Source organism: Mesocricetus auratus, unplaced genomic scaffold, assembly GCF_017639785.1.
Source record: "Mesocricetus auratus isolate SY011 unplaced genomic scaffold, BCM_Maur_2.0 Super-Scaffold_100020, whole genome shotgun sequence".
Taxonomy (NCBI): Eukaryota; Metazoa; Chordata; class Mammalia; order Rodentia; family Cricetidae; genus Mesocricetus; species Mesocricetus auratus.
This window is the reverse complement of record NW_024429201.1, coordinates 31,945,653-31,955,111: the sequence shown is the minus strand read 5'-3', so window position 1 is coordinate 31,955,111 and position 9,459 is coordinate 31,945,653. Positions and strand designations below refer to the sequence as shown.

The window sequence follows — 9,459 nt, the reverse complement described above, 5'->3', positions numbered from 1 at the left end:
GGAGATGAAACTTGCTCTCTTCTTACGTTTAGTTACATTTCCATAAGCTCTCCATTTCTTTTTAGGGCCAGGAAATCCTTCACCCTTTTTCTTTCAAGTTGTTTCAGGATTAGCTGTGTGGGCTTTTCCCCTGAGGTTACCAATCCTCTTATTCCATTAAGCACCTGGCCTTTCTTTAAGCTTCTCTTCTGCTTGAGCACAAGACTTGGCTCCAACATTCCATGACTTGGTGCTCTATATCTCCTCAAACTGTACATTTTGCTCTTCTTTTTGTCCTGCTTTATTTTTCTCACTGTAGGTCAGTGCAAGAAGGATTACTCATAACCATGTGGTACAATCCATACTAGGTTGTCTTGAAATCTCCTCTGCAGCCATTGATGTTATGAAAGAAAGAAAGAAAGAAAGAAAGAAAGAAAAAAAGAAAGAGGCAACTGCATTTTAGCTCCTGGCAGCTTTCTCAGGACAAAGGGATAAAACAGCCACATTCTTTGACAAAATATCACAAGAGTGGTCTCTATGCCAATTGCTCATATTCTTTACATCTGAAACCTCTTGAGGCAAGTCTAAACAGTCCATATAGTCATCAGCACTACTGTCTTCCATGTTTCTATGAAGATGTCCCATTAATCCCCACTTAAAGCATTAAACTATTTTTCAAGTTCAAAGAACTGCATTCTTCCGTATGTCTGTAACAAGCAGCATGGGCAGGCTTGTCGCAGCTCTATACCAGTCCCTGATACGAATTTATGTTTTAGTTACTGTTAGATTACCATGAAGAGACATCTTGACCAAGACACATTGTACAAGAAAGAATTTAGTGGGACATTGCTTACAGTTCAGCGGGTTAGTCCATTTACATTATGGTGGTGAGTGCAGTTGTATGTAGGCAGGCATGGTCCTGGAGAAGGAGCTGAGAACTTTACATCCTAATATGCTGACATTAGTCAGGGAGAGAGACTGGGCCTGATGTGCACTTTGAAGTTTTAAAGCCCACTCTCAGGGTTACATATCTTCCAACAAGGTCATGCCTACTCCTAGAACATACTTCCTAATCTTTCCATAAAAGTTCTACTAACTGGTGACTAATCACTCAAATGTATGTAACTGTGGGGACCACTCACATTCAGACTACCACACTGATATTCCCCCTTCTCTCTGGTTTTGAAAATTTGTCTCCTCCCTTATTTGTTTTATTTGGTTAAGGGTTTGTCAGATGTGCTATTATTTAAAAGAACCTCCATCTCCTTCACTAATGTTGAGTATTGTTCTTTTGATTTCCATACTATCTATTTAAGTTCCAGTATTTAATACTGATTTTTTTCTTATACCTTTAAATTTGATTTTGAATACCTTGAGATATATTATTAGGTTATTTATTTAATCATATTTCTTGTTTATTAATGTGGGTACTTATTTACAAACTATGTTCTTAGGACTGCATTTACTATGTCTCAAATGTTCTGGTAAGTATTGTTTTATTTGCATTTGTTTCTAGGTATTGTTAGATTCTTCTCTGGAGTTATTTAATGACATAATGACTTCGCAAGAGTCTCTTGTTAGTAACTAAGTAAACCAATTAAATGCAAAGGTGAATGAAGTAGATAAATGAATGAATAAATGTATTTGCATGTATTACATTCTCTGTGACCTTTTTCTAGTTTTATTGCATTATGATCTTAGAAGACACGAAAGTCCCTCTTTTTGGTATTTGTTAAGTGTTATCTTATTATCTGAAATGTGATATATTTTCGATAACATTATATAGGTTGCAGAGAAGAATTCATGCTCTATAACTATTAGATAGAATAGTCAAGAGATATCTACTAAACTGCTTTGATCTACAATGCAGTTTAACTATGAGACTTCTTACTTTCTTTGGATGATTTGACTTTAAGTAAAGGAGGATATTGATGACCACCACTATTAATGTAGCTCACCTATCGTGTTCAAGAGTGGTTATTGTATATTAACAAAAATTTGTGTGAGAAAGAATGTGGTGTACATGTTATAATTATTATATAGTGTTAGTAGACTATTCCATTTAAGTTGTACTTCACTATTTTATCATTCTAATTTTGATTTTAAATATATTTTTCGAGACATGAGTATAGCTACTCCTGTTTTCTATTAATTTCCATTTTCTTGGGGCACCACTTTTTATACTTTCACTTTTCATCAGTATGTGCCTTTGCCATTTGTTTTAGTTAGGGTTACTATTGCTAAGATAAAACACCATGATCAAAGAAATTTAGGTAAGAAAGCATTTATTTGGTTTATGCTCCACATCACAGTTCATGATCAAAGGGAGTCAGTACATAAACTCAAGTAGGGAAGGAACCTGGAGGCAGGACTGATGCAGAGGCCATGGAGGAGTGCTATTACTGGCTTGCTCTCTCTGCTTTCAAATAGAACACCAGCTGGTCTTCTTCTCCAACCACAGGACCAGGTAAACCAGGGACTGTATCCAGGCCTGCCTTCCAGCTCCTGGGGACTGCCTGGGGACCGCCACTGAGCTACACCCCCCAGCTGGAGCTTCCACACCCAGATCCCTGGTTTTCTTCTCCACACATGGGACCAGGACCAGGACAAGGACCAGGAAGAGAAGAACTACCACAGCATTGGACTTGCTTGCACTCACTAAAAGGAAACTCTGATTCACTAACTACCAGGACAGGAAGAGGATCTTTCTGCACCCACTAGAGAAAGGGATCTGAAAGAGACAATAAAAAAACATACTCAGCAACAGAAAAACAAATATGGCACCACCAGATTCCACAGATTTTACACCACCAAGACTCGATCATTCCAATGCAAATGAACTAGAAGAGAATGACCTGAAAATGACTTCATGAAAATGATAGAAGCTCTCAAAGAGGATATGGGAAAATCTCTTAATGAAAGGGAAGAAAAAACAAACCAAAAAGTGCAGGAAATGGAAGAACAAAAAATCCAAAAATCCAAAAAATGCAAGAAATGGGAGAAAGTACAACCCAAAAATCCAAAAAATGCAAGAAATGGAGTAAAAGACAAAGCAAAAATTGCAAGAAACAATTCAAATAGTGCAGGGTTGAAAACTGAAATAGAAATAATTAAAAATAAACACAGTATGAAGGATGGCTAGAAATAGAAAAGCTGAACAAATGGTCAGGTACTATAGATATAAGAATAATCAACAGAATACAAGAGATGGAAGAGAGAATCTCAGGTGTTGAAGATACACTAGGAGAAATAGATTCATCGACCAAAGAAAATCTTAAGCCCAGCAAAGCTCTAACACAAAATATCCAGGAAATATGGGACATCATGAAAAGGCCAAATCTAAATATAGAAGAAGGTGAAGAAAACCACCTCAAAGGGGCAGAAAACATATTCATCAAGAAGAAAACTTTCCCAACCTAAAGAAAGACATGCCAATGAAGGTACAAGAAGCATACGGAAAACCAAATACAGTGGACCACAAAAAACAAACAAACAAACAAAAAAACGCTCGCCACATAATAATAAAATTCCCCAACATACAGAATAAAGAAAGAACATTAAGAACAGCTAAGGAAAAAGGTCAAGTAACATATAAAGGCAAACCTATCAGAGTTATACCTGACTTCACCATAGAAACTCTGAAAGCCAGAAGGTCCTTTACAGATATTCTACCAACACTTAAAGACCATGCACACAAACCCAGACTACTATACCCAGCAAAGCTTTCAATCACTTCAGATGGAGGAAAACAAGATATTCCATGCCAAAACTCCTACTGCTGATAAATACTTTCAGCAAAGTGGCAGGATACAAGCTTATCTCAAAAAATCAGTAGCCCTACTATAAGCAGATGATAAGTAGGCTGAGAAAGAAATCAGAGAAACATCACCCTTTACAATTGCCACAAACAACACAAAATACCTTCGGATGGCACTAACCAAACAAGTGAAAGTCCTATATTGCAAGAACTTTGAGTCTTTAAAGAAAGAAATTAATGAAGACACCAGAAAATGGAAAGATCTCCCATCCTCTTCGATAGGGTAGGATCAATGTAATACAAGTAGTAATCTTGCCAAAAGTAATCTACAGATTCAATGCAATCCCCATTACAATCCCAGCACAATTCTTCTCAGACCTTGAAATAACAATAATCAAATTTATATTAATAAACAAAAGACCTAGATAGACAAAATAGTCCTATTCACCAAAGCAACGTCTGGAGGCATCACAATTCCTGGACTCAAGCTCTATTATAGAGATATAGTCCTGAAAACATCTTGGTATTGGCAAAAAAATAAACAGGTAGACCAATGGAATTGAGTCAAACACCCCAATATTAACCCATACACGTATGAACATGTGATCTTCTTCAAAGAAGCTAAAAATATACAATGGATAAATGAAAGCATCTTCAACAAATGGTGATGGCATAACTGGATGCTGGCATGTAGAAGAATGTGGATAGATCCATGTATATTGCCATGCACAAAACATAAGTCCAAGTGGATCAAAGATCTCAACATAAATCCTGCCACACTGATACTCTTAGAAGAGAAAGTGAGAGGTACATTTGAATGAATTGGTACAGGAGATTGCTTCCTGAACAATAACACCGGTAGCACAGACACTGACACCGAAAATTAACAAATGGGACCTCCTGAAACTGAGAAGCTTCTGTAAGGTAAAGGACACAGTCAACAAGACAAAAAGGCAGCCCAGAGAATGGGAAAAGATATTTCCTTATCCCACACCTGATAGAGGGCTGGTCTCTAAAATTTACAAAGAACTCAAGAAGCAAGACTCCATAACTAAAAAGGATCCAATTAAATATTGGGCTACAGATCTAAAGAGAGAATTCTCAATACAGGACTCTAAAATTGCTGAGAGGCACTTAAGAAACTGCTCAATATCCGTAGCCATCAGGTATTTGCAAATTAAAATAAATCTGAGATACCATGTTACTCCTGTCCGAATTGCTAAAATCAAAAACACCAATGACAGTTTATGCTGGAGGGGATGTGGTGAAAGGGGAACACTCCATTGCTGATGGGAGTGCCAACTTGTACAACCACTTTGGAAATCAGTATGGAGATTCCTCAGGAAAATGGAAATCAGCCTACCACAAGACCCTACAATTCCACTCTTAGGAATAAACCAAAATGGTGCACATTTATACAACAAGGACATCTGTTCCATTACATTCATAGCACATTATTTGTGATAGCCAGAACCTGAAAGCAACCTATATGCCTCTCAACTGAAGAGTGGATAGAGAAAATGTGGTACATTTATCCAATGGATTACTATTCATTGGAAACAAAAAACAATGGAATCTTGAAATTTGCAGGCAAATGGATGGCTCTAGAAGAAACCACCCTGAGTGAGGTAACCCAGTCACAAATAGACACCCATTGTATGCAATCACTCATATATGGATTTTAGACATGAATCATGGGACGGCCAGCATACAATCCCACTGCCAGAGATTCTGGGAAACAGAACCTTCGACCAATGACTGATGGAATCATGTTGAGATCTTTGATCCATTTGGACTTAAGTTTTGTACAAGGCAATAGACATGAATACATCTGCAGTCATCTGAAAGCCAATACCTAGTTATGCCAGCACCATTTGTTGAAGATGCTTTCATTATAAAAGTGAATAGTTTTAGCTTCTTTGTCAAAAATCAAGTGTTCATAGGTGTGTGGGTTAAAATCGGTTTTCAATTCGGTTCCATTGGTCTACCTGTGTATTTTTGTGCCAATACCAAGCTGTTTTCAGGACTATAGCTCTATAACAGAGCTTAAAGTCAGGTATGGTGATGCCTCCTGAAGTTCCTTAATTGTATAAGGTTGTTTTGGCTATCCTGGACCTTTTGTTCAAGGTCTGTAAAGAATTGTGCTGGAATTTTGATAGGGATTGCATTGGATCTGTAGACTGCTTTTGGCAAGATTGCCATTTTTATTATGTTGATCCTACCAAACCAAGAGCATGGGAGATCTTTCCATTTTATTGTATCCTCTTTGATTTCTTTCTATAAAGACTCAAAGTTCTTGATATACAGGTCTTTCATTTCCTTGGCTAACATTATCCCCAGATATTTGATGCTGTTTATCGCTATTGTAAGGAGTGATGTTTCTCTGATTTCTTTCTCAGCCACTTCATCATCTGTATATAATTGGGCCACTGATTTTTTTTGAGTTCACCTTGTATCCTGCCACTTTGCTGAAGGTATTTGTCAGCTCTAGGAGTTCCCTTGTGGAGTTTTTCGGGTCACTTATGTGAACTATCATAACATCAGCAAATAGTGAAAGCTTGACTTCTTTATCTATTTGTATACCATTGTTCTCCTTTTGTTGTCTTATTGCTCTAGCTAGAACTTCAAGTACAATATTGAAAATATATGGAGAGAATGGACAGCCTCGTCTTGTTCCTGATTTTAGAGGAATTGCGTTGAGTTTCTCTCCATTTAGTTAGATATTGGCTATTGGTTTACTGTATATTGCTTTTATTATGTTCAGGTATGTTCCTGTTACCCCTGATCTCACTAGGACCTTTATCATAAAGGGGTGCTGGATTTTGTCAAAGGCTTTTTCAGCATCTAGTGAGATGATCATGTGGTTTTTCTTTCGCAGTTTGTTTATATGGTGGATTACATTGATAGATTTTCTAATGTTGAACCACCCCTGCGTTCCTGGGATGAAGCCTACTTGATCATGGTGGATTATTTTTCTGAAGTGTTCTTGAATCCAGTTTGCTAGTATTTTATTGAGTATTTTTGCATCAATGTTCATGAGCGAAATTGGTCTATAGTTTTCTTTCTTAGTTGTGTCTTTGTGTGGCTTGGGTATCAAGGTAATTGTAGCCTTGTAAAGAGTTTGGCACGGGAAGAAACAATCCTAAGTGAGGTAACCCAGTCACAAAAAGACAAACATGGTATGTACTCACTCATATATGGATTGTAGACATGGATTAGGATAGTGCCAGTCTGCACTTTCACTGACAGAGAGTCTGGGAAACAGGAACGAACCTAAAAGATATGCATGGTACCTAAGAGAAGAGGAATGAGGCAAGATCCTCTGAAAAATGGGGAATATGGTGAGGGGTAAGGGGTAGTGGGAGCTGGGAAGAAGTGTGGGGGAGAAGAGGAAGAGAGAGTAGGTCATGGGGGAACAGGAAGGGTGTGTGTGGGGTAAAATAGAGGGAAGAGGCAAACATAGGTTAGAAGACACATAGAATGTGGTCTCTAGTGATCTAAAGGAATGACACCAATTGGCAATCTAAGCAATAGTGGAGATACCACCTCGAATACCCATTCCTGATAATGAACCTGATGTCTATAACCATCCGGGAGCCTTCATCCAGTGGCTGATGGAAGCAGAGGCAAACACCCACAGTTAAACACTGAACTGAACCCAAGGAACCCAGTGACAGAGAGGGAGGAGTGATGAGCAAATTGCCAAAGAATGGGCTGGCAAAACCAGCAGAGACAGATAATCTGAACAGGGGAGAGCTCTTGGACCACAGAACGACAGCTGGGAGGCCAGCATGGGACTGATCCAGGCTCCCCCAAATGTGAGAGTCAGTGAGGAGGCCTGGGCAACCTATGGGACCCTGAGCAGTGGATCAGTGTTTATCCCTGGAATACAAACAGACGTTGTGTGTCCATAACACAGAGAGGTGCTCTCTCAGTCTGGACTCTTAGGGGAGTGTCTGAACCCTACCCTGAGTGAAATGACAGACTCTAGATATCCCCTATATGGAAGGAATTGGCAATAGGGTGGGAGGCTGGGGGATAAGGTGGAGGGGTGCAGGAAGAGGCAAGGGAGAGGGAACTGGGATTGAAATGTAAAACAAGCTATTTAAAATTAAAATAATAAAAAAATTGAAGAGCCAATGACAAAGAAACAAAACAAAGACAAATAGCATGGGTTTAAGGAAAGGGAGCATTTACTCACTGTTGGCAGAAGTGAAAACGTGTGCAGTCACTATGGAAATATGTGTGGAGGTTCCTCAAAAATCTAGAAATAAACCTATCATGATTCAGCTGTATACTCCTGAGCTTGTTCCAATGGATTCCATGGCATATTACAGAGATACTTATTCATCCATGTTCACTGATGTTCTATCCACAATTGTCAAGAGACAGAAACATCTTTGCTGTTCATCAACAGACAAATAATAAAAATGTTGTATACTTTCACAATGTAATATTATTCAATATAAAGAAAAATGAAATTAAAAAATGTTAGATTCAAATTGTTTTTCCAGTGTTTTATCTATTGAATGTGTTTCATCTTTTTAGTGTTTAACAATATTTATTCTGGCAAATGATAGTAAAAGTACAAAGAAATATGAGGAATTTTTAAGTAAATTATGATACAAAGCTACAATGCAATATTTTGCTTATATCATACATTGTTCAATAGAAATCAAAGTGCAAGCCTGGTGGTATAGGCTCACATCTTCAATCCTAGCACTTGGAAGGCAGAGGCAGGCAGATCTCTGTGAGTTCGAGACTAGCCTGGTCTACAACAGCTAATTCCAGGACAGGCTCCAAAGCCACAGAGAAACCCTGCATGGAAAAACCAAAAAAAAAATCATAGTGCAGATTGTGTATAGCCATCTCACTACTATAAAAAGAAACTTTTTCCTAATATTCTTATATAATTTTTTTTTCATCACAAATAAGAGTTTTTATTTGTCACTATTAAGAATCTGGATTTTAAACAGATTCTTGGACTGGTGGTTCATATCCATCAGCTTGTTCAACTTTAGCACCTGGCTCATCTGTAATCAATTTATTTACCACGTCCTTCAAGTCATTTGTCTACACTTCTCTGGTTAGTATTTCCATCATCTTCTTGCAGATCTGGCGGAGCTGCTGTTGCTGTCCTTAAGAGGTCTTGAGGATCTGGTTGTTGTGTTTTTTAGTGAAAACAATGCAGAACAGATGTAGCAAATAATCACCAGTTGTCTTGACATCAACATGTGCTTCAATCATGCCCTGCCACTTTTGGACCATGGAACACATTTTGTCCCAGGTAAGATCCATGCCATGGAAGTTAGTCAGACAGTTTTTGCCCTGACATCCTCAGTAATTAGCTTGAATTTTCTAAATGCATCTTTGTCATTCTGTAGATCAGCAAGTCTCACTTCAAACACCAGACCCTTGAGGCCATCAGATGCAATTTTGGTTCCTTGAGTCCTTGTGACCAATGTTTTCCTAATATTTCCAATATATAAAATAAATCCACTTAGTACTCTCCATACTCCCATATATGCAGCTTTAATGCACTTAGGAAGGTTTGAGTTTCTCTTAGCTTGTTTTTAATAAATTGTATTTAAGTAAGAAACAATCGTATTTTACATATCAATCCCAGTTCCCTTTCCCTCCCATCCTCCCATGCCCCACACTGATCCCCCATCCTATCCTCCATCCACTCTCCAGGGCTTCCATGAGGGATCATCAAAATCTGT

General features: G+C 38.2%; 1 pseudogene; it reads right to left on the bottom strand.

Moving 5' to 3' along the window:
• Positions 1 to 8,704: 8,704 nt before the first annotated feature.
• LOC110339612 lies at positions 8,705 to 9,258 on the bottom strand (annotated as a pseudogene).
• Positions 9,259 to 9,459: the final 201 nt, after the last annotated feature.